The sequence below is a fragment of the Schistocerca gregaria genome, chromosome 10 (assembly GCF_023897955.1).
Source record: "Schistocerca gregaria isolate iqSchGreg1 chromosome 10, iqSchGreg1.2, whole genome shotgun sequence".
NCBI classification, from domain to species: domain Eukaryota; kingdom Metazoa; phylum Arthropoda; class Insecta; order Orthoptera; family Acrididae; genus Schistocerca; species Schistocerca gregaria.
Genome location: NC_064929.1, coordinates 99,561,643 through 99,587,389, shown reverse-complemented (window position 1 = coordinate 99,587,389; position 25,747 = coordinate 99,561,643).

The following is a 25,747-nucleotide window of genomic DNA, read 5'->3' as shown; positions in this document are numbered from 1 at the left end:
CATCGGGATTGAATACAACAGTCACCATGCGCACTTTCCTCCACAGGATTAATGTCTCAAACAGTCTACGGTTTGATCATTCCCTGGAAGACCAGTAGTAGTTTCCGAAGCACATTTGGGGATATTCTGTAATGTGTGTACTATCAGAGTGTTGGTGAAACACAGAAATTGCATCTGGATTGAATACAACAGTCACCATGCGCAATTTCCTCCATGGGAGTAATGTCTCAAACAGTCTACGCTTTGATCTTTCCCTGGAAGACCAGTAGAAGTTTCCGATGCACATCTGGTGGCATTCTGAAATCTGTGGACTATCAGAGTGTTCATGAAACACAGAAATTAAATCGGGATTGAATACAACCGTCACCATGCGCACTTTCCTCCATGGGAGTAATGTCTCAAACAGTCTACGCTTTGATCGTTACCTGGAAGACCAGTAGTAGTTTCCGATCCACATCTGGAGGCATTCTGTAATTTGTGGACTATCAGAGTGTTGATGAAACACAGAAATTGCATCGGGATTGAATACAACATTCACCATGAGCACTTTCCTCCATGGGAGTAATGTCTCAAACAGTCTACGCTTTGATCATTCCCTGGAAGATCAGAAGTAGTATCCGATGCACATCTGGAAGCATTTTGTAATCTGTGGACTATCAGAGTGTTGATGAATGACAGAATATACATCGGGATTGAATACAACACTCACCATGCGCACTTTCATCCATGGGAGTAATGTCTCAAACAGTCTACGCTTTGATCGTTCCCAGGAAGACCAGTAGTAGTTTCCGATGCACATCTGGAGGCATTCTGTAATCTGTGGAGTATCAGAGTGTTGATGAAACTCAGAAATAGCATCGGGATTGAATACAACAGTCACCAAGCGCACCTTCCTCCATGGGAGTAATGTCTCAAAGAGTTTACGCTTTGATCCTTCCCTGGAAGACCAGTAGTAGTTTCCGATGGACATCTGGAGGCATTCTGTAATCTGTGGTATATCAGAGTGTTGACGAAACACAGAAATTGCATCGGGATTGAATACAACAGTCACCATAAGCACTTTCCTCAATGGGATTAAGGTCTCAAACTGTCTACACTTTGATCGTTCCCTGGAAGACAAGTAGTAGTTTCCGATGCACATCTGGAGGCATTCTGTAATCTGTGGACTATCCGAGTGTTGATGAAACACCGAAATTGGATCGGGATTGAATACAACAGCCACTGTGTGCACTTTCCCCCATGGGATTAATGTCTCAAACAGTCTACGTTTTTATCGTTCCCTGGAAGACCAGTAGTAGTTTCCGAAGCACATTTGGGGACATTCTGTAATGTGTGGACTATCAGAGTGTTAATGAATCACAGAAATTGCATCGGGATTGAATACAACAGTCACCATGCGCAATTTCCTCCATGTTAGTAATGTCTCAAACAGTCTACGCTTTGATCGTTGCCTGGAAGACCAGAAGAAGTTTCCGATGCACCTCTGGAGCCATTCTATAATCTGTGGACCTTCAAAGTGTTGATGAAACACAGAAATTGCATCGGGATTGAATACAACAGTCACCATGGGCACTTTCCTCCATGGGAGTAATGTCTCAAACAGTCTACGGTTTGATCGTTCCCTGGAAGACCAGTAGTAGTTTCCGTTGCACATCTGGAGCCATTTGTATTCCGTAAACAATCAGAGTGTTGTTCAAACACAGAAATTGCATCGGGATTGAATACAACAGTCACCATGCGCACTTTCCTCCACGGAATTAATGTTTCAAACAGTCTACGTTTTGATCGTTCCCTGGAAGAACAGTAGTAGTTTCCGATGCACATCAGGTGGCATTCTGATATCTGTGGACTATCAGAGTGTTGATGACACACAGAAATTGCATCAGGATTGAATACAACTGTCACCATGCGCACTTTCCTCCACGGGAGTATTGTCTCAAACAGTCTACGTTTTGATCGTTCCCTGGAAGACCAGTAGTAGTTTCCGATGCACGTCTGGTGGCATTCAGTAATCTGTGGACTATCAGAGTGTTGATGAAACACAGAATTTTCATCGGGATTAAATACAACAGTCTCCATGCGCACTTCCCTCAATGGGAGTAATGTCTCAAACAGTCTACGCTTTGATCGTTCGCTTGAAGACCAGTAGTAGTTTCCGATGCAAATCTGAAGGCATTCTGTAATCTGTGGGCTATCAGAGTGTTGATGAAACACAGATATTGCATCGGGATTGAATACAACAGTCACTATGCGCACTTTCCTCCATGGGAGTAATGTCTCAAACAGTCTACGCTTTGATCGTTACCTGGAAGACCAGTAGTAGTTTCCGATTCACATCTGGAGGCATTCTGTAATCTGTGGACTACCAGAGTGTTGATGAAACACAGAAATTGCATCGGGATTGAATACAACAGTCACCATGAGCACTTTCCTCCATGGGAGTAATGTCTCAAACAGTCTACGATTTGATCATTCCCTGGAAGACCAGAAGTAGTATCCGATGCACATCTGTAGGCATTTTGTAATCTGTGGACTATCAGAGTGTTGATGAAACACTGAAATTGCATCGGGATTGAATACAACAGTCACCATGCGCACTTTCCTCCATGGGAGTAATGTCTCAAACAGTCTACGCTTTGATCATTCCCAGGAAGACCAGTAGTAGATTTCGATGCACATCTGGAGGCATTTTGTAATCTGTGGAGTATCAGAGTGTTGATGAAACACTGAAATTGCATCGGGATTGAATACAACAGTCACCATGTGCACCTTCCTCCATGGGAGTAATGTCTCAAAGAGTTTACGCTTTGATCGTTCCCTGGATGACCAGTAGTGGTTTCCGATGCACATCTGGAGGCATTCTGTAATCTGTGGAATATCAGAGTGTTGATGATGCACAGAAATTGCATCGGGTTTGAATACAACAGTCACCATGAGCACTTTCCTGCATGGGAGTAATGTCTCAAAGTGTCTACGCTTTGATCGTTCCCTGGAAGACCAGAAGTAGTTTCCGATGCAGATCTGGAGGCATTCTGTAATCTGTGCACTATCAGAGTTTTGTTGAAACACAGAAATTGCATCAGGATTGAATAAAACAGTCACCATGCGCAGTTTTCTATAAGGGAGTAATGTCTCAAACGGTCTACGGTTTGATCGTTACCTGGAAGACCAGTAGTACTTTCCGATGACCATCAGGAGGCATTCTGTAACCTGCGGACCTTCAAAGTGTTGATAAAACACAGAATTTGCATCGGGATTGAATACAACGGTCACCATGCGCACTTTCCTCCATGGGAGTAATGTCACAAACAGTCTACGATTTGATCGTTCCCTGGAAGACCAGTAGTAGTTTCCGATTCTCATGTGGTGGCATACTGTAATGTGTGGACTATCAGAGTGTTGATGAATCACAGAAATTGCATCGGGTTTGAATACAACAGTCACCATGAGCACTTTCCTCCATGGGAGTAATGTCTCAAACAGTCTACGATTTGATCATTCCCTGGAAGACCAGAAGTAGTATCCGATGCACATCTGGAGGCATTTTGTAATCTGTGGACTATCAGAGTGTTGAAGAAACACAGAAATTGCATCGGGATGGAATACAACAGTCACCATGCGCACTTTCCTCCATGGGATTAATCTCTAAAACAGTCTACGATTTGATCGTTCCCTGGAAGACCAGTAGTAGTTTCCAATGCACATCTGGTGGCATTCTGTATTCTGTGGACTATCAGAGTGTTGATGAAACACAAAAATTTCATCGAGATTAAATACAACAGTCACCATGCGCACTTTCCTCCATGGGAGTAATGTCTCAAACAGTCTACGCTTTGATCGTTCGCTTGAAGACCAGTAGTAGTTTCCGATCCACATCTGAAGGCATTCTGTAATCTGTGGGCTATCAGAGTGTTGATGAAACACAGATATTGCATCGGGATTGAATACAACAGTCACAATGCGCACTTTCCTCCATGGGAGTAATGTCTCAAACAGTCTACGCTTTGATCGTTAGCTGGAAGACCAGTACTAGTTTCCGATTCACATCTGGGGGCATTCTAAAATCTGTGGAACGTCAGAGTGTTGATGAAACACAGAAATTACATCGGGATGGAATACAACAGTCACCATGCGCACTTCCCTCCATGGGAGCAATGTCTCAAACAGTGTACGTTTTGATCGTTCCCTGCAAGACCAGTAGTAGTTTTCGATGCACATCCGCAGGCGTTCTGTAATCTATGGACCTTCAAAGTGTTGATGAAACACAGAAATTGCATCGGGATTGAACACAACAGTCACCATGCGCACGTTCCTAAATGGGAGTATTGTCTCAAACAGTCTACGCTTTGATCGTTCCCTGGAAGACCACTCGTAGTTTACGATGCACATCTGGAAGCATTCTGTACTCTGTGGACCATCAAAGTGTTGATGAAACACAGAAATTTTATCGGGATTGAATACAACAGTCACCATGCGCAATTTTCCTCCATGGGAGTAATGTCTCAAACAGTCTACGCTTTGATAGTTCCCTGGAAGACCAGTAGTAGTTTCCGATGCACATCTGGTGGCATTTTGTAATCTGTGGACTATCAGAGTGTTGATGAAGCACCGAAATTGGATCGGGATTGAATACAAAAGTCACCATGCGCAATTTCCTCTATGGGATTAATGTCTAAAACAGACTACGGTTTGATCATTCCCTGGAAGACTAGTAGTAGTTTCCGAAGCACATTTGGGGACATTCTGTATTGTGTTGAACTATCAGAGTGTTGTTGAAACACAGAAATTGCATCGGGATTGAATACAACACTCACCATGCGCAATTTCCACCATGTTAGTAATGTCTCAAATAGTCTACGCTTTGATCGTTCCCTGGAAGACCAGTAGTAGTTTCCGATGCACATCTGGAGGCATTTGTAATCTGTAAACAATCAGAGTGTTGTTCAAACACAGAAATTGCATCGGGATTGAATACAACAGTCACTATGCGCACTTTCCTCCACGGGATTAATGTCTCAAACAGTCTACGCTTTGATCGTTCCCTGGAAGACCAGTAGTAGTTTCCGATCACATCTGGAGGCATTCTGTAATTTGTGGACTATCAGAGTGCTGATGAAACACTGAAATTGCATCGGGATTGAATACACCTGTCACCATGAGCACTTTCCTCCATGGGAGTAATGTCTCAAACAGTCTACGCTTTGATCATTCCCTGGAAGACCAGAAGTAGTATCCGATGCACATCTGGAGGCATTATGTAATTTGTGGACTATCAGAGTGTTGATGAAAGACAGAATATACATCGGGATTGAATACAACACTCACCATGCGCACTTTCATCAATGGGAGTAATGTCTCAAACAGTCTACGCTTTGATTGTTCCCAGGAAGACCAGTAGTAGTTTCCGATGCACATCTGAAGGCATTCTGTAATCTGTGGAGTATCAGAGTGTTGATGAAACACAGAAGTTGCATCGGGATTGAATACAACAGTCACCAAGCGCACCTTCCTCCATGGGATTAATGTCTCAATGAGTTTACGCTTTGATCGTTCCTTGGAAGACCAGTAGTAGTTTCCGATGCACATCTGGAGGCATTATGTAATCTGTGGAATATCAGAGTGTTGATGAAACACAGAAATTGCATCGAGATTGAATACAACAGTCACCATGGGAACTTTCCTCCATGGGAGTAATGTCTCAAACAGTCTACCCTTTGATCGTTCCCTAGAAGAACAGTAGTAGATTCCGATGCACATCTGGAGGCATTTGTAATCTGTAAACAATCAGAGTGTTGTTCAAACACAGAAATTGCATCGGGATTGAATACAACAGTCACCATGCGCACTTTCCTGCACGGAATTAATGTCTCAAACAGTCTACGCTTTGATCGTTCCCTGGAAGAACAGTAGTAGTTTCCGATGCACATCTATTGGCATTCTGAAATCTGTGGACTATCAGAGTGTTAATGAAACACAGAAATTGCATCGGGATTGAATACAACTGTCACCATGCGCACTTTCCTCCACGGGAGTAATGTCTCAAACAGTCTACGTTTTGATCGTTCCCTGGAAGACCAGTAGTAGTTTCCGATGCACGTCTGGTGGCATTAAGTAATCTGTGGACTATCAGAGTGTTGATGAAACACAGAAATTTCATTGGGATTAAATACAACAGTCACCATGCGCACTTTCCTCCATGGGAGTAATGTCTCAAACAGTCTACACTTTGATCGTTCGTTTGAAGACCAGTAGTAGTTTTCGATGCACATCTGGAGGCATTCTGTAATCTGTGGGCTATCAGAGTGTAGATGAAACACAGATATTGCATCGGGATTGAATACAAAAGTCACCATGCGCACTATCCTCAATGGGAGTAATGTCTCAAACAGTCTACGCTTTGATCGTTCCCTGGAAGACCAGTAGTAGTTTCCGATTCACATCAGGAGGCATTCTGTTATTTGTGGACTATCAGAGTGTTGATGAAACACTGAAATTGCATCGGGATTGAATACACCTGTCACCATGAGCACTTTCCTCCATGGGAGTAATGTCTCAAACAGTCTACGCTTTGATCATTCCCTGGAAGACCAGAAGTAGTATCCGATGCACATCTGGAGGCATTATGTAATCTGTGGACTATCAGAGTGTTGATGAAAGACAGAATATACATCGGGATTGAATACAACAGTCACCATGCGCACTTTCATCAATGGGAGTAATGTCTCAAACAGTCTACGCTTTGATCGTTCCCAGGAAGACCAGTAGTAGTTTCCGATGCACATCTGAAGGCATTCTGTAATCTGTGGAGTATCAGAGTGTTGATGAAACACAGAAGTTGCATCGGGATTGAATACAACAGTCACCAAGCGCACCTTCCTCCATGGGATTAATGTCTCTAAGAGTTTACGCTTTGATCGATCCTTGGAAGACCAGTAGTAGTTTCCGATGCACATCTGGAGGCATTATGTAATCTGTGGAATATCAGAGTGTTGATGAAACACAGAAATTGCATCGGGATTGAATACAACAGTCACCATGGGCACTTTCCTCCATGGGAGAAATGTCTCAAATAGTCTACCCTTTGATCGTTCCCTGGAAGACCAGTAGTAGTTTCCGATGCACATCTGGAGGCATTTGTAATCTGTAAACAATCAGAGTGTTGTTCAAACACAGAAATTGCATCGGGATTGAATACAACAGTCACCATTCGCACTTTCCTCCACGGAATTAATGTCTCAAACAGTCTACGCTTTGATCGTTCTCTGGAAGAACAGTAGTAGTTTCCGATGCACATCTATTGGCATTCTGAAATCTGTGGACTATCAGAGTGTTAATGAAACACAGAAATTGCATCGGGCCTGAATACAACAGTCACCATGCGCACTTTCCTCCATGTGAGTAATGTCTCAAACAGTCTACGATTTGATCGTTCCCAGGAAGACCAGTAGTAGTTTCCGATGCAATTCTGCTGGCATTCTGTAATCTGTGGACTATCAGAGTGTTGATGAAACACAGAAATTGCGTCGGGATTGAATACAACAGTCATCATGAGCACTTTCCTCCATGGGAGTAATGTCTCAAACAGTCTACGCTTAGATCGTTCCCTGGAAGGACAGTAGTAGTTTCCGATGCACATCTGGTGGCATTCTGTAATCTGTGGACTATCAGAGTGTTGATGAAACACAGAAATTGCATCGGGATTGAATACAACAGTCACCATGCGCAGTTTCCTCCATGTGAGTAATGTCTCAAACAGTCTACGATTTGATCGTTCCCGGGAAGACCAGTAGTAGTTTCCGATGCACATTTGGGGGCATTCTGTAATCTGTGGACTATCAGAGTGTTGATGAAACACAGAAATTGCATCGGGATTGAATACAACAGTCACTATGCGCACTTTCCTCCACGGGAGTAATGTCTCAAACAGTCTACGTTTTGATCGTTCCCTGGAAGACCAGTAGTAGTTTCCGATGCACGTCTGGTGGCATTAAGTAATCTGTGGACTATCAGAGTGTTGATGAAACACAGAAATTTCATTGGGATTAAATACAACAGTCACCATGCGCACTTTCCTCCATGGGAGTAATGTCTCAAACAGTCTACACTTTGATCGTTCGTTTGAAGACCAGTAGTAGTTTTCGATGCACATCTGGAGGCATTCTGTAATCTGTGGGCTATCAGAGTGTAGATGAAACACAGATATTGCATCGGGATTGAATACAAAAGTCACCATGCGCACTATCCTCAATGGGAGTAATGTCTCAAACAGTCTACGCTTTGATCGTTCCCTGGAAGACCAGTAGTAGTTTCCGATTCACATCAGGAGGCATTCTGTTATTTGTGGACTATCAGAGTGTTGATGAAACACTGAAATTGCATCGGGATTGAATACACCTGTCACCATGAGCACTTTCCTCCATGGGAGTAATGTCTCAAACAGTCTACGCTTTGATCATTCCCTGGAAGACCAGAAGTAGTATCCGATGCACATCTGGAGGCATTATGTAATCTGTGGACTATCAGAGTGTTGATGAAAGACAGAATATACATCGGGATTGAATACAACAGTCACCATGCGCACTTTCATCAATGGGAGTAATGTCTCAAACAGTCTACGCTTTGAACGTTCCCAGGAAGACCAGTAGTAGTTTCCGATGCACATCTGAAGGCATTCTGTAATCTGTGGAGTATCAGAGTGTTGATGAAACACAGAAGTTGCATCGGGATTGAATACAACAGTCACCAAGCGCACCTTCCTCCATGGGATTAATGTCTCTAAGAGTTTACGCTTTGATCGATCCTTGGAAGACCAGTAGTAGTTTCCGATGCACATCTGGAGGCATTATGTAATCTGTGGAATATCAGAGTGTTGATGAAACACAGAAATTGCATCGGGATTGAATACAACAGTCACCATGGGCACTTTCCTCCATGGGAGAAATGTCTCAAATAGTCTACCCTTTGATCGTTCCCTGGAAGACCAGTAGTAGTTTCCGATGCACATCTGGAGGCATTTGTAATCTGTAAACAATCAGAGTGTTGTTCAAACACAGAAATTGCATCGGGATTGAATACAACAGTCACCATTCGCACTTTCCTCCACGGAATTAATGTTTCAAACAGTCTACGCTTTGATCGTTCTCTGGAAGAACAGTAGTAGTTTCCGATGCACATCTATTGGCATTCTGAAATCTGTGGACTATCAGAGTGTTAATGAAACACAGAAATTGCATCGGGCCTGAATACAACAGTCACCATGCGCACTTTCCTCCATGTGAGTAATGTCTCAAATAGTCTACGATTTGATCGTTCCCAGGAAGACCAGTAGTAGTTTCAGATGCAATTCTGCTGGCATTCTGTAATCTGTGGACTATCAGAGTGTTGATGAAACACAGAAATTGCGTCGGGATTGAATACAACAGTCATCATGAGCACTTTCCTCCATGGGAGTAATGTCTCAAACAGTCTACGCTTAGATCGTTCCCTGGAAGGACAGTAGTAGTTTCCGATGCACATCTGGTGGCATTCTGTAATCTGTGGACTATCAGAGTGTTGATGAAACACAGAAATTGCATCGGGATTGAATACAACAGTCACCATGCGCACTTTCCTCCATGTGAGTAATGTCTCAAACAGTCTACGATTTGATCGTTCCCAGGAAGACCAGTAGTAGTTTCCGATGCACATTTGGGGGCATTCTGTAATCTGTGGACTATCAGAGTGTTGATGAAACACAGAAATTGCATCGGGATTGAATACAACAGTCACTATGCGCACTTTCCTCCATGGGAGTAGGGTCTCAAACAGTCTACGATTTGATCGTTCCCTGGAAGACCAGTAGTAGTTTCTGATGCACATCTGGTGGCATTCTGTAATCTGTTGACCTTTAAAGTGTTGATGAAACACAGAAATTGCATCGGGAATGAATACAACAGTCACCATGCGCACTTTCCTCCATGGGAGTAATGTCTCAAACAGTGTACCCTTTGATCGTTACCTGGAAGACTAGTAGTAGTTTCCGATGCACATCTGGAGGCATTCTGTAATCTGTGGACCATCAGAGTGTTCATGAAACACAGAAATTGCATCGGGATTGAATACAACAGACACCATGAGCACATTCCTGCATGGGAGTAATGTCTCAAACAGTCTACGCTTTGATCGTCCCCTGGTAGACCAGTATTAGTTTCCGAAGTACATCTAGGGACATTCTGTAATCAGTGGACTATCAGAGTGTTGATGAAACACAGAAATTGCATCGGGATTGAAAACAACTGTCACCATGCGCAATTTCCTCCATGGGAGTAATGTCTCAAACAGTCTACTCTTTGATCGTTACCTGGAAGACCAGTAGTAGTTTCCGATGCAAATCTGGAGGCATTTGCAATCTGTAAACTATCAGAGTGTTGTTCAAACACAGAAATTGCATCGGGATTGAATACAACAGTCACCATGCGCTCTTTCCTCCACGGGCTTAATGTCTCAAAGAGTCTACGCTTTGATCGCTCCCTGGAAGACCAGTAGTAGTTTCCGATGCACATCTGGAGGCATACTGTAATCTGTGGACTATCAGAGTGTTGATGAAACACAGAAATTCCATTGGGATTGAATACAACAGTCACCATGAGCACTTTCCTCCACGAGAGTAATGTCTCGAACAGTCTAAGCTTTGATCGTTCCCAGAAACACCAGTCGTGGTTTCCGATGCACATCTGAAAGCATTCTGTAATCTGTGGACTATCAGAGTGTTGATGAAACACAGAAATTGCATCGGGACTGAATACAATAGTCACCATGGGCACTTTCCTCCACAGGAGTAATGTCTTAACAGTCTACGCTTTGATCGTTCCCTGGAAGGACAGTAGTAGCTCCGATGCACTTCTGGTGGCATTCTGTAATCTGTGGACTATCAGAGTGTTGATGAAACACAGAAATTGCATCGGGATTAAATACAACAGTCACCAGGCGCACTTTCCTCCATGTGAGTAATGTCTCAAACAGTCTACGATTTGATCGTTCACAGGAAGACCAGTAGTAGTTTCCGATGCAATTCTGCTGGCATTCTGTAATCTGTGGACTATCAGAGTGTTGATGAAACACAGAAATTGCATCGGGATTGAATACAACAGTCAAAATGAGCACTTTCCTCCATGGGAGTAATGTCTCAAACAGTCTACGCTTTGATCGTTCCCTGGAAGGACAGTAGTAGTTTCCGATGCACATCTGGTGGCATTCTGTAATCTGTTGACCTTTAAAGTGTTGATGAAACACAGAAATTGCAACGGGAATGAATACAACAGTCACCATGCGCACTTTCCTCCATGGGAGTAATGTCTCAAACAGTGTACCCTTTGATCGTTACCTGGAAGACTAGTAGTAGTTTCCGATGCACATCTGGAGGCATTCTGTAATCTGTGGACCATCAGAGTGTTCATGAAACACAGAAATTGCATCGAGATTGAATACAAGAGACACCATGAGCACATTCCTGCATGGGAGTAATGTTTCAAACAGTCTACGCTTTGATCGTTCCCTGGTAGACCAGTATTAGTTTCCGAAGTACATCTAGGGACATTCTGTAATCAGTGGACTGTCAGAGTGTTGATGAAACACAGGTATTGTATCGGGTTTGTATACAACAGTCACCATCCGCACTTTCCTCCATGGGATTAATGTCTCAAACAGTCTACGTTTTGATCGTTTCCTGGTATACCAGTAGTAGTTTCCGAAGTACATCTGGGGACATTCTGTAATATGTGGACTATCAGAGTGTTGATGAAACACAGAAATTGCATCGGGATTGAATACAACAGTCACCATGCGCAATTTCCTCCGTGGGAGTAATGTCGCAAACAGTCTACTCTTTGATCGTTACCTGGAAGACCAGTAGTAGTTTCCGATGCACATCTGGAGGCATTTGTAATCTGTAAAGTATCAGAGTGTTGATCAAACACAGAAATTGCATCGGGATTGAATACAACAGTCACCATGCGCTCTTTCCTCCACGGGCTTAATGTCTCAAAGAGTCTACGCTTTGATCGTTCCCTGAAAGACCAGTAGTAGTTTCCGATGTACATCTGGTGGCATTCTGAAATCTGTGGACTATCAGATTGTTGATGAAACACAGAAATTGCATCGGGATTGAATACAACTGACACCATGCGCACTTCCCTCCACGGCAGTAATGTCTCAAACAGTCTACGCTTTGATCGTTAACTGGAAGACCAGTAGTAGTTTCAGATGCACGTCTGGTTGGACGCTGTAATCTGTGAACTATCAGAGTGTTGACGGAAGACATATATATCATCGGGATGTAATACAACAGTCACCATGCGCACGTTCCTAAATGGGAGTATTGTCTCAAACAGTCTACGCTTTGATCGTTCCCTGGAAGACCACTCGTAGTTTCCGATGCACATCTGGAAGCATTCTGTACTCTGTGGACCATCAAAGTGTTGATGAAACACAGAAATTTTATCGGGATTGAATACAACAGTCACCATGCGCAATGTTCCTCCATGGGAGTAATGTCTCAAACAGTCTACGCTTTGATAGTTCCCTGGAAGACCAGTAGTAGTTTCCGATGCACATCTGGTGGCATTTTGTAATCTGTGGACTATCAGAGTGTTGATGAAGCACCGAAATTGGATCGGGATTGAATACAAAAGTCACCATGCGCAATTTCCTCTATGGGATTAATGTCTAAAACAGACTACGGTTTGATCGTTCCCTGGAAGACTAGTAGTAGTTTCCGAAGCACATTTGGGGACATTCTGTAATGTGTTGAACTATCAGAGTGTTGATGAAACACAGAAATTGCATCTGGATTGAATACAACAGTCACCATGCGCAATTTCCTCCATGTTAGTAATGTCTCAAATAGTCTACGCTTTGATCGTTCCCTGGAAGACCAGTAGTAGTTTCCGATGCACATCTGGAGGCATTTGTAATCTGTAAACAATCAGAGTGTTGTTCAAACACAGAAATTGCATCGGGATTGAATACAACAGTCACTATGCGCACTTTCCTCCACGGGATTAATGTCTCAAACAGTCTACGCTTTGATCGTTCCCTGGAAGACCAGTAGTAGTTTCCGATTCACTTCTGGAGGCATTCTGTAATTTGTGGACTATCAGAGTGTTGATGAAACACTGAAATTGCATCGGGATTGAATACACCTGTCACCATGAGCACTTTCCTCCATGGGAGTAATGTCTCAAACAGTCTACGCTTTGATCATTCCCTGGAAGACCAGAAGTAGTATCCGATGCACATCTGGAGGCATTATTTATTTATTTATTTATGCATTTATTTTACCTGGCAAGATTAGGGCCTTCAGGCCCTCTCTTACACCTAACCAGGCATACTCAGGTTGAACGAGTTACAGTTTCTACTTAACATTAAGGACATATAGCCTATTATGCAGTATTGATGTTAAAGAAAAAAAATAGATATTATATCAGTAGTATAATGATAATTATAACAATAAAAAATAATTATAACAATCTATAATAATAATTGTAATAATAATAATAATAATAGTAATAATAATAATAATAATGACTATGTATATGAAAGTAAACATACTTTTCTTTTCTGAATGTCAGTCCCATTGTTAGTTGGGAATTCTCTCGTTATGTTCTTGCAGCTTGTGAGTTATTCTCATCGAGCAGAGACATAAGACGATAGAAAGGGGTGAAAGAGATATATAAGAGGTAGATAGGTTAGAGGAAGAGAAATAGAACGGTGAAATTCGAAGCTGTGATGGAGAGGAGAAAGAAAGAGATGGGAGGGGCACAAGAATGGTGGTTATACCGTCCCTAATATGTAAGCTTTGAGTTCCCTCTTGAATGTTGAGTAGTTCTGGATAAGACGCAGATCACAGGAGAGCGCGTTCCATAGTCGTATGGCTGAGATGGAGAATGACACGGAGAAAGATTTTGTGTTATGTAAAGGTACAGCCAAGATGATAGACGTATCCGATCTGGTGTTGCGATTGTGGAATGATGATAGGTGTTTAATGTGAGAAGATAAGTATTGGGGGCACCAGTGGCTAAGAAATCGATGAAGTAAGCACATCGTGTGGAGATCGCGAGCCGTATGTGGGCGTATCCAACCTAGCTGGGAGTATGAAGGACTGATATGATCATACAACCGAATATTGCACACGTATCTAACGCAAGCATTCATCACTAGCTCGAGGCATCTAGAATTTTCACTATTTGTGCCGTGTTGAACTACATCGCAGTAGTAAAGATTAGGCAAGACTAGTGTTTGGACTAATTTTCGTTTAACATGGGTTGGAAATATTTTTCTAAACTTTTGAATTGCCTGTAGGGAGGAGAGCGATTTCCGGCAAGCTGTGACTGTTTGTTCTTCCCAGTTTAGGTGTTCATCCAAGATTATTCCAAGGTCTTTTACTGTTTTTTGGTATGGTAGTTGGGTACCATTGAGGAGTATTTTAGGGACTGTTTCGCGAAAGTACCGGCTGATTAACTTTGGATGAGATATAAGTATGACCTGGGATTTCTTGGGGTTTAGTTTCAGACCTAGGTTCTGTGCCCATCGAGAAACAGAACAAAGATCTGCGTTCATACTCGCTACTGCGCCAGCAATGTTTTTGGGGCTTGCACTTATGTACAGTTGGATGTCGTCGGCATAAAGATGGTAGTTGCAGTAGTGAATCACTGAAGAAATATCATTAATGTACAGTGAGAAGAGTAGTGGACCAAGGACGGAGCCTTGGGGAACTCCAGAGCGCACGCTTTTCAATGATGACTTTTCCGACCCACAAATGACTTGTTGACTTCTGTTTTTGAGGTAGCTGTCGAACCATTGTATTGCGCTGTTTGAGAAATTCAGCTGTTTCATTTTAATTAGTAATATATCGAAGTCAACTGTGTCAAAAGCCTTGCTAAAGTCAAGCAGTGTTAGGATAGTAGCTTCACGTCTGTCCATAGCATGTTTAATGTCATCAGTTACTTTGATTAATGCGGTTGCTGTACTATGGTGCTTTCGAAAGCCTGACTGATATTCGTCATGGATGTTATGAGTTTTGAGGTAATCCGTCAGTTGTTCATGGACGATGTGCTCTAGGGCTTTAGAAATTGCAGGTAGTATGCTGATCGGCCTGTAGTCACCTGGCGACTTAGGGTTGTCAGTCTTGGGTATAGGCTTAATTAAACTTTGCTTCCACTCAGTAGGATATGTACTACTGACAAGAGACAGGTTGAAGATGTCTGTGATAACTGGAATAATTGTGTCTACGACGTTCTTAATCATGCCAATGCTCACTCCATCATTTCCTACTGCCTCGGAAGAGATTCTCATAATTGCCTTGTGTACTGTGCCGGTAGTGACATGTTTTAGGAAAAACTTGTCTCTCGAGAGACTGATATCTTGGGGCAGGTAATTTGTCGCTGCGTGGCAGTTTGCAGCTGTTGAGAAGAAATCGTTTAATTCTTCTGCAGACGCTTGATAAACAGCGTCAGATCTTCGCTTCCCTATACCGAAACTGCGCAGCTTTTTCCACAGTGCAGCAGGTTTTGATATGCCGCATACGACAGAGCGGGCATGTCTGATTTTGGCATTCCTCACGCTTTGCTTGGTTCTGTTTCGGAGTTTCCTATAAGCTTCGTACGCCTCGGGAGTTGGGTTACACTTGAAGGCCCTATGTGCAGCATCACGTTTATTCATTAACTGACGTAATGCAGTGGTGAGCCACGGAGCGGGAGCTCTCTTTACCTTAACAGTGCGTAGAGGAGTATGTTTATCATACAGTGCAATAATTTTGCGACATAATTGCCGAATTTTTTCGTCTAAAGTCGGTTCATCGTTTATATCATGCCAAGGGATGTCTGAGCAATGCTTTTGAAGAGCGTCATGGTTAACATTTTTTAAGTTTCTGTAGGTTACCAGGTGAGATTTTTCTTTGGTAGTATGCATTGAGTATTTTAAAAATATCACGTCATGAGCAGAGAGTCCCGGAGCGGATGTCTGATTGGCGCGGATTATTTTATCTGGTCGCTTTGTTGCTATTATATCTATGATTGTGTGGCTGTGTGGCGTGTGATGAGTTGGGTCCAGCGGTGTTAAACTCATATCATTGGAGTGGAACAGTCGCCTTAGTTTTTCGGCAGAGGGAGATTTTAACTGTAAGTCGATGTTTGTGTCGCCCATAATGATTATGTGTTCATACTGTGTCACGAGTGAGGACAGGGCAGACTGAAAGGAGGACATGGCACCGACGTTTGGAGGTTTATAGATTACTCCAATTAGCAGTTTCTGATTTGATGTATTTATTTCGAAAAACAAGAACTCTGCTTCTCCTTCGCCCTTTGGATCCGATGTGCATAGCACAGTAGGTGTCAGACCAGAGCGAACATAGGCACCCACACCACCCCCGCGTCGTGTTTCACGATCTGCCCTTAGGAGAGAGTAACCAGCGATTCGGATAGCGTCGGAAGAAATGTTTGGTTTCAACCAAGTTTCAGAGACGAGGATAATGTGGAACAGCGATTGGCAGAACAGGTCACAGAACTCGTCGAAGTGAGCCGTCGCGTGGGCCACAAAGAGCCCGCCGCCGGAACCGGTCCGTCCCATTGTGGCCGCCTGTATGACCGAGCGCGCTCCGTTTACCTGCTGGCCGGAAGAGGGACAAAAGCTGGATTTCGCGGGGCAAGACATATTTACAGGTGTGTCCAAGTTCGTGACTGACTCAAGCGTCTGTGGACTAAAGGTGAAAAACACGCTGGAAGTATCTAAGAAGGGAGTGAAAAGAAAGATGGAAAGTGGCAGTAGTAGTTACGAAAAAGATAGTAGTAGTAGTAGTGGTAGTGGCGAAGATGGAAATAACAGATATAGAAAGGCGGTTGTAAGGAGATTCCTGTTAATGGAGGATGTTAATTCCAATTTGACTGACAATATGAATATACATGAGCACTTATAATAGACAAATAAAGAAACAATATTTTTGTGAAACAATTGACTGATTTCAAATAGAGTACTTATGGTACTTATAGAAATAACGGAGCAGTATTTAAGCTAAAAAAATGAAAAGAAAGAATAAAAAAATTAACTTATATTAGACAGATTACAATATGAGACTTTGTGTCTCGCGAGATTTCGCTCAGTCTTTCAGTTCGAACATGTTTGTCACCGTTTTCCTCCCTCCTTCCGTCTTGATTACTATCCTGCCATCCTGGGTCCATACATTTTGAAGGCCAAACTGTGTGATCGCTGCGTTCAAAACTTTTAGTCTTTCGCGCGTCAGATCTTCCCTCAGGGTAACCCCACTCTTGGCGAGTTTTCTTTTCTGAGCAAACACTTCAGCTCTTTTCCGGTAAGACACAAATTTAATTATTATGGGCCTGGGTTTCATGGCACCTGGTGTCCTGCGCCCAACACGGTGGCTTCTGTCAATATCGGCCTCGTCGATCTGCACGCCAAGTTTCTCACGCACGAGGCTAATGGCCAGGTCGTCGGTGTTTTCGCGATCGTTTTCAGCTACCCCGAACAAGCGCAAGCTGTTCCTTCGCTGATACTGCTCAATTTCATCGGTGGCAGCAGACAGTTTAGCCTCTAGGTCGGCGGCTTTTTTCTCTTGTGCGGCCAGGGACTTTCTAAGAGACTGGATTTCGGTGCTGTTGCGCCCGACAGACTCTTGTAGTTTGTCCATGACCGCGGCCGTCACGGAGTCCGTGATGGATTGGACGATTACGTCTAGCGTGTCTTTGCTGTGCAGCGCCGCACTCACCTGGGACCGGACGAGCTCCCCGATGTCGGGAAGCGGGGCCTCACCTGCCGCCGGAGACCGGGCGCCCGCGCTGCCTGCACCCCTGTAGCCTCGCCTGCTGCCGCTTACTCGTGCTCTTCCCATTTTTCACTCACTTATCACTTATCACTTGTGGTAATCAACGGAGAACAATACACCACGGCAAGTAAAACTTGTTTAGTCGGATGCACACGTTGTGGACTGCCGCACTTCTCTGTAACACCTTCAATGAGCGGAAAAACTCGCGAGCCGAAGAAACGCGAGTCACTCAGTGGCCGCCATATTGGATTTTTAATCTGTGGACTATCAGAGTGTTGATGAAAGACAGAATATACATCGGGATTGAATAAAACAGTCACCATGCGCACTTTCATCAATGGGAGTAATGTCACAAACAGTCTACGCTTTGATTGTTCCCAGGAAGACCAGTAGTAGTTTCCGATGCACATCTGAAGGCATTCTGTAATCTGTGGAGTATCAGAGTGTTGATGAAACACAGAAGTTGCATCGGGATTGAATACAACAGTCACCAAGCGCACCTTCCTCCATGGGATTAATGTCTCAAAGAGTTTACGCTTTGATCGTTCCTTGGAAGACCAGTAGTAGTTTCCGATGCACATCTGGAGGCATACTGTAATCTGTGGACTATCAGAGTGTTGATGAAACACCGAAATTGCATCGGGATTGAATACAACAGTCACCATGGGCACTTTCCTCCATGGGAGTAATGTCTCAAACAGTCTACCCTTTGATCGTTCCCTAGAAGACCAGTAGTAGTTTCCGATGCACATCTGGAGGCATTTGTAATCTGTAAACAATCAGAGTGTTGTTCAAACACAGAAATTGCATCGGGATTGAATACAACAGTCACCATGGGCACTTTCCTCCACGGAATTAATGTCTCAAACAGTCTACGCTTTGATCGTTCCCTGGAAGAACAGTAGTAGTTTCCGATGCACATCTATTGGCATTCTGAAATCTGTGGACTATCAGAGTGTTAATGAAACACAGAAATTGCATCGGGATTGAATACAACTGTCACCATGCGCACTTTCTTCCACGGGAGTAATGTCTCAAACAGTCTACGTTTTGATCGTTCCCTGGAAGACCAGTAGTAGTTTCCGATGCACGTCTGGTGGCATTAAGTAATCTGTAGACTATCAGAGTGTTGATGAAACACAGATATTTCATTGGGATTAAATACAACAGTCACCATGCGCACTTTCCTCCATGGGAGTAATGTCTCAAACAGTCTACACTTTGATCGTTCGTTTGAAGACCAGTAGTAGTTTTCGATGCACATCTGGAGGCATTCTGTAATCTGTGGGCTATCAGAGTGTTGATGAAACACAGATATTGCATCGGGATTGAATACAAAAGTCACCATGCGCACTATCCTCAATGGGAGTAATGTCTCAAACAGTCTACGCTTTGATCGTTCCCTGGTAGACCAGTAGTAGTTTCCGATTCACATCTTTAGGCATTCTGTTATTTGTGGACTATCAGAGTGTTGATGAAACACTGAAATTGCATCGGGATTGAATACACCTGTCACCATGAGCACTTTCCTCCATGGGAGTAATGTCTCAAACAGTCTACGCTTTGATCATTCCCTGGAAGACCAGAAGTAGTATCCGATGCACATCTGGAGGCATTATGTAATCTGTGGACTATCAGAGTGTTGATGAAAGACAAAATATACATCGGGATTGAATACAACAGTCACCATGCGCACTTTCATCAATGGGAGTAATGTCTCAAACAGTCTACGCTTTGATCGTTCCCAGGAAGACCAGTAGTAGTTTCCGATGCACATCTGAAGGCATTCTGTAATCTGTGGAGTATCAGAGTGTTGATGAAACAAAGAAGTTGCATCGGGATTGAATACAACAGCCACCAAGCGCACCTTCCTCCATGGGATTAATGTCTCAAAGAGTTTACGCTTTGATCGTTCCTTGGAAGACCAGTAGTAGTTTCCGATGCACATCTGGAGGCATTATGTAATCTGTGGAATATCAGAGTGTTGATGAAACACAGAAATTGCATCGGGATTGAATACAACAGTCACCATGGGCACTTTCCTCCACGGAATTAATGTCTCAAACAGTCTACGTTTTGATCGTTCCCTGGAAGAACAGTAGTAGTTTCCGATGCACATCTATTGGCATTCTGAAATCTGTGGACTATCAGAGTGTTAATGAAACGCAGAAATTGCATCGGGATTGAATACAACTGTCACCATGCGCACTTTCCTCCACGGGAGTAATGTCTCAAACGGTCTACGTTTTGATCGTTCCCAGGAGCACCAGTAGTGGTTTCCGATGCACATCTGAAAGCATTCTGTAATCTGTGGACTATTAGAGTGTTGATGAAACACAGAAATTGCATCGGGACTGAATACAACAGTCACCATGAGCACTTTCCTCCACGGGAGTAATGTCTTAACAGTCTACGCTTTGATCGTTCCCTGGAAGGACAGTAGTAGTTCCGATGCACATCTGGTGGCATTCTGTAATCTGTGGACTATCAGAGTGTTGATGAAACACAGAAATTGCATCGGGATTGAATACAACAGTCACCATGCGCACTTTCCTCCATGTGAGTAATGTCTCAAACAGTCTACGATTTGATCGTTCCCAGGAAGACCAGTAGTATTTTCCGATGCACATCTGGAGGCAGTCTGTAATCTGTGGACTATTAGAGTGTTGATGAAACACAGAAATTGCATCGGAACTGAAAACAACAACTCCATGCGCACTTTCCTCCACGGGAGTAATGTCACAAACAGTCTACGATCTGATCGTTCCCTGGAAGACCAGTAGTAGTTTCCGATGCAATTCTGCTGGCATTCTGTAATCTGTGGACTATCAGAGTGTTGATGAAACACAGAAATTGCATCGGGATTGAATACAACAGTCATCATGAGCACTTTCCTCCATGGGAGTAATGTCTCAAACAGTCTACGCTTTGATCGTTCCCTGGAAGGACAGTAGTAGTTTCCGATGCACATCTGGTGGCATTCTGTAATCTGTGGACTATCAGAGTGTTGATGAAACACAGAAATTGCATCGGGATTGAATACAACAGTCACCATGCGCACTTTCCTCCATGTGAGTAATGTCTCAAACAGTCTACGATTTGATCGTTCCCAGGAAGACCAGTAGTAGTTTCCGATGCACATTTGGAGGCATTCTGTAATCTGTTGACTATCAGAGTGTTGATGAAACACAGAAATTGCATCGGGATTGAAAACTACTGTCACCATGCGCACTTCCCTCCACGGGAGTAATGTCTCAAACAGTCTACGCTTCGATCGTTCCCTGAAAGACCAGTAGTAGTTTCCGATGTACATCTGGTGGCATTCTGAAATCTGTGGACTATCAGATTGTTGATGAAACACAGAAATTGCATCGGGATTGAATACAACTGACACCATGCGCACTTCCCTCCACGGCAGTAATGTCTCAAACAGTCTACGCTTTGATCGTTAACTGGAAGACCAGTAGTAGTTTCCGATGCACGTCTGGTTGGACGCTGTAATCTGTGGACTATCAGAGTGATGACGGAAGACATATATTTCATCGGGATTTAATACAACAGTCACCATGCGCACGTTCCTAAATGGGAGTATTGTCTCAAACAGTCAACGCTTTCATCATTCCCTGGAAGAACACTTGTAGTTTCCGATGCACATCTGGAGGCATTCTGTAATCTGTGGACCTTCAATGTGTTGATGAAACACAGAAATTGTATCGGGATTGAATACAACAGCCACCATGAGCAATTTTGCTCCATGGGAGTAATGTCTCAAACAGTCTACGATTTGTACGTTCCCTGGAAGACCAGTAGTAGTTTCCGATGCACATCTGGTGGCATTGTGTAATCTGTGGACTATCAGAGTGTTGATGAAACACCGAAATTGGATCGGGATTGAATACAACAGTCACCATGCGCACTTTCCTCCATGGGATTATTGGGTTAAACAGTCTAAGCTTTGATCGTTCCCTGGAAGACCAGTAGTAGTTTCCGAAGCACATCTGGGGACATTATGTAATGTGTGGACTATCAGAGTGTTGATGAAACACAGAAATTGCATCGGGATTGAAAACAACAGTCACCATGAGCACTTTCCTCCACGAGAGTAATGTCTCGGACAGTCTACGCTTTGATCGTTCCCAGAAACACCAGTCGTGGTTTCCGATGCACATCTGAAAGCATTCTGTAACCTGTGGACTATCAGAGTGTTGATGAAACACAGAAATTGCATCGGGACTGAATACAACAGTCAAAATGGGCACTTTCCTCCACGGGAGTAATGTCTTAACAGTCTACGCTTTGATCGTTCCCTGGAAGGACAGTAGTAGCTCCGATGCACATCTGGTGGCATTCTGTAATCTGTGGACTATCAGAGTGTTGATGAAACACAGAAACTGCATCGGGATTAAATACAACAGTCACCATGCGCACTTTCCTCCATGTGAGTAATGTCTCAAACAGTCTACGATTTGATCGTTCACAGGAAGACCAGTAGTAGTTTCCGATGCAATTCTGCTGGCATTCTGTAATCTGTGGACTATCAGAGTGTTGATGAAACACAGAAATTGCATCGGGATTGAATACAACAGTCAAAATGAGCGCTTGCCTCCATGGGAGTAATGTCTCAAACAGTCTACGCTTTGATCGTTCCCTGGAAGGACAGTAGTAGTTTCCGATGCACATCTGGTGGCATTCTGTAATCTGTGGACTATCAGAGTGTTGATGAAACACAGAAATTGCATCGGGATTGAATACAACAGTCACCATGGGCACTTTCCTCCATGTGAGTAGTGTCTCAAACAGTCTACGATTTGATCGTCCCAGGAAGACCAGTAGTAGTTTCCGATGCACATTTGGAGGCATTCTGTAATCTGTGGACTATCAGAGTGTTGATGAAACACAGAAATTACATCGGTATTGAATACAACAGTCACTTTGCGCACTTTCCTCCATGGGAGAAGGGTCTCAAACAGTCTACGATTAGATCGTTCCCTGGAAGACCAGTAGTAGTTTCCGATGCACATCTGGTGGCATTCTGTAATCTGTTGACCTTTAAAGTGTTGATGAAACACAGAAATTGCAACGGGAATGAATACAACAGTCACCATGCGCACTTTCCTCCATGGGAGTAATGTCTCAAACAGTGTACCCTTTGATCGTTACCTGGAAGACTAGTAGTAGTTTCCGATGCACATCTGGAGGCATTCTGTAATCTGTGGACCATCAGAGTGTTCATTAAACACAGAAATTGCATCGGGATTGAATACAACAGACACCATGAGCACATTCCTGCATGGGAGTAATGTTTCAAACAGTCTACGCTTTGATCGTTCCCTGGTAGACCAGTATTAGTTTCCGAAGTACATCTAGGGACATTCTGTAATCAGTGGACTATCAGAGTGTTGATGAAACACTGATATTGTATCGGGTTTGAATACAACAGTCACCATCCGCACTTTCCTCCATGGGATTAATGTCTCAAACAGTCTACGTTTTGATCGTTCCCTGGTATACCAGTAGTAGTTTCCGAAGTACATCTTGGGACATTCTGTAATATGTGGACTATCAGAGTGTTGATGAAACACAGAAATTGCATCGGGATTGAATACAACAGTCACCATGCGCAATTTCCTCCGTGGGAGTAATGTCTCAAACAGTCTACTCTTTGATCGTTACCTGGAAGACCAGTAGTAGTTTCCGATGCACATCTGGAGGCATTTGTAATCTGTAAAGTATCAGAGTGTTGATCAAACACAGAAATTGCATCGGGATTGAATACAACAGTCACCATGCGCTCTTTCCTCCACGGGCTTAATGTCTCAAAGAGTCTACGCTTTGATCGTTCCCTGAAAGACCAGTAGTAGTTTCCGATGTACATCTGGTGGCATTCTGAAATCTGTGGACTATCAGATTGTTGATGAAACACAGAAATTGCATCGGGATTGAATACAACTGACACCATGCGCACTTCCCTCCACGGCAGTAATGTCTCAAACAGTCTACGCTTTGATCGTTAACTGGAAGACCAGTAGTAGTTTCCGATGCACGTCTGGTTGGACGCTGTAATCTGTGGACTATCAGAGTGATGACGGAAGACATATATTTCATCGGGATTTAATACAACAGTCACCATGCGCACGTTCCTAAATGGGAGTATTGTCTCAAACAGTCAACGCTTTCATCGTTCCCTGGAAGAACACTTGTAGTTTCCGATGCACATCTGGAGGCATTCTGTAATCTGTGGACCTTCAATGTGTTGATGAAACACAGAAATTGTATCGGGATTGAATACAACAGCCACCATGAGCAATTTTGCTCCATGGGAGTAATGTCTCAAACAGTCTACGATTTGTACGTTCCCTGGAAGACCAGTAGTAGTTTCCGATGCACATCTGGTGGCATTGTGTAATCTGTGGACTATCAGAGTGTTGATGAAACACCGAAATTGGATCGGGATTGAATACAACAGTCACCATGCGCAGTTTCCTCCATGGGATTATTGGGTTAAACAGTCTAAGCTTTGATCGTTCCCTGGAAGACCAGTAGTAGTTTCCGAAGCACATCTGGGGACATTATGTAATGTGTGGACTATCAGAGTGTTGATGAAACACAGAAATTGCATCGGGATTGAAAACAACAGTCACCATGAGCACTTTCCTCCACGAGAGTAATGTCTCGGACAGTCTACGCTTTGATCGTTCCCAGAAACACCAGTCGTGGTTTCCGATGCACATCTGAAAGCATTCTGTAACCTGTGGACTATCAGAGTGTTGATGAAACACAGAAATTGCATCGGGACTGAATACAACAGTCAAAATGGGCACTTTCCTCCACGGGAGTAATGTCTTAACAGTCTACGCTTTGATCGTTCCCTGGAAGGACAGTAGTAGCTCCGATGCACATCTGGTGGCATTCTGTAATCTGTGGACTATCAGAGTGTTGATGAAACACAGAAACTGCATCGGGATTAAATACAACAGTCACCATGCGCACTTTCCTCCATGTGAGTAATGTCTCAAACAGTCTACGATTTGATCGTTCACAGGAAGACCAGTAGTAGTTTCCGATGCAATTCTGCTGGCATTCTGTAATCTGTGGACTATCAGAGTGTTGATGAAACACAGAAATTGCATCGGGATTGAATACAACAGTCAAAATGAGCGCTTGCCTCCATGGGAGTAATGTCTCAAACAGTCTACGCTTTGATCGTTCCCTGGAAGGACAGTAGTAGTTTCCGATGCACATCTGCTGGCATTCTGTAATCTGTGGACTATCAGAGTGTTGATGAAACACAGAAATTGCATCGGGATTGAATACAACAGTCACCATGGGCACTTTCCTCCATGTGAGTAGTGTCTCAAACAGTCTACGATTTGATCGTCCCAGGAAGACCAGTAGTAGTTTCCGTTGCACATTTGGAGGCATTCTGTAATCTGTGGACTATCAGAGTGTTGATGAAACACAGAAATTACATCGGTATTGAATACAACAGTCACTTTGCGCACTTTCCTCCATGGGAGAAGGGTCTCAAACAGTCTACGATTAGATCGTTCCCTGGAAGACCAGTAGTAGTTTCCGATGCACATCTGGTGGCATTCTGTAATCTGTTGACCTTTAAAGTGTTGATGAAACACAGAAATTGCAACGGGAATGAATACAACAGTCACCATGCGCACTTTCCTCCATGGGAGTAATGTCTCAAACAGTGTACCCTTTGATCGTTACCTGGAAGACTAGTAGTAGTTTCCGATGCACATCTGGAGGCATTCTGTAATCTGTGGACCATCAGAGTGTTCATTAAACACAGAAATTGCATCGGGATTGAATACAACAGACACCATGAGCACATTCCTGCATGGGAGTAATGTTTCAAACAGTCTACGCTTTGATCGTTCCCTGGTAGACCAGTATTAGTTTCCGAAGTACATCTAGGGACAT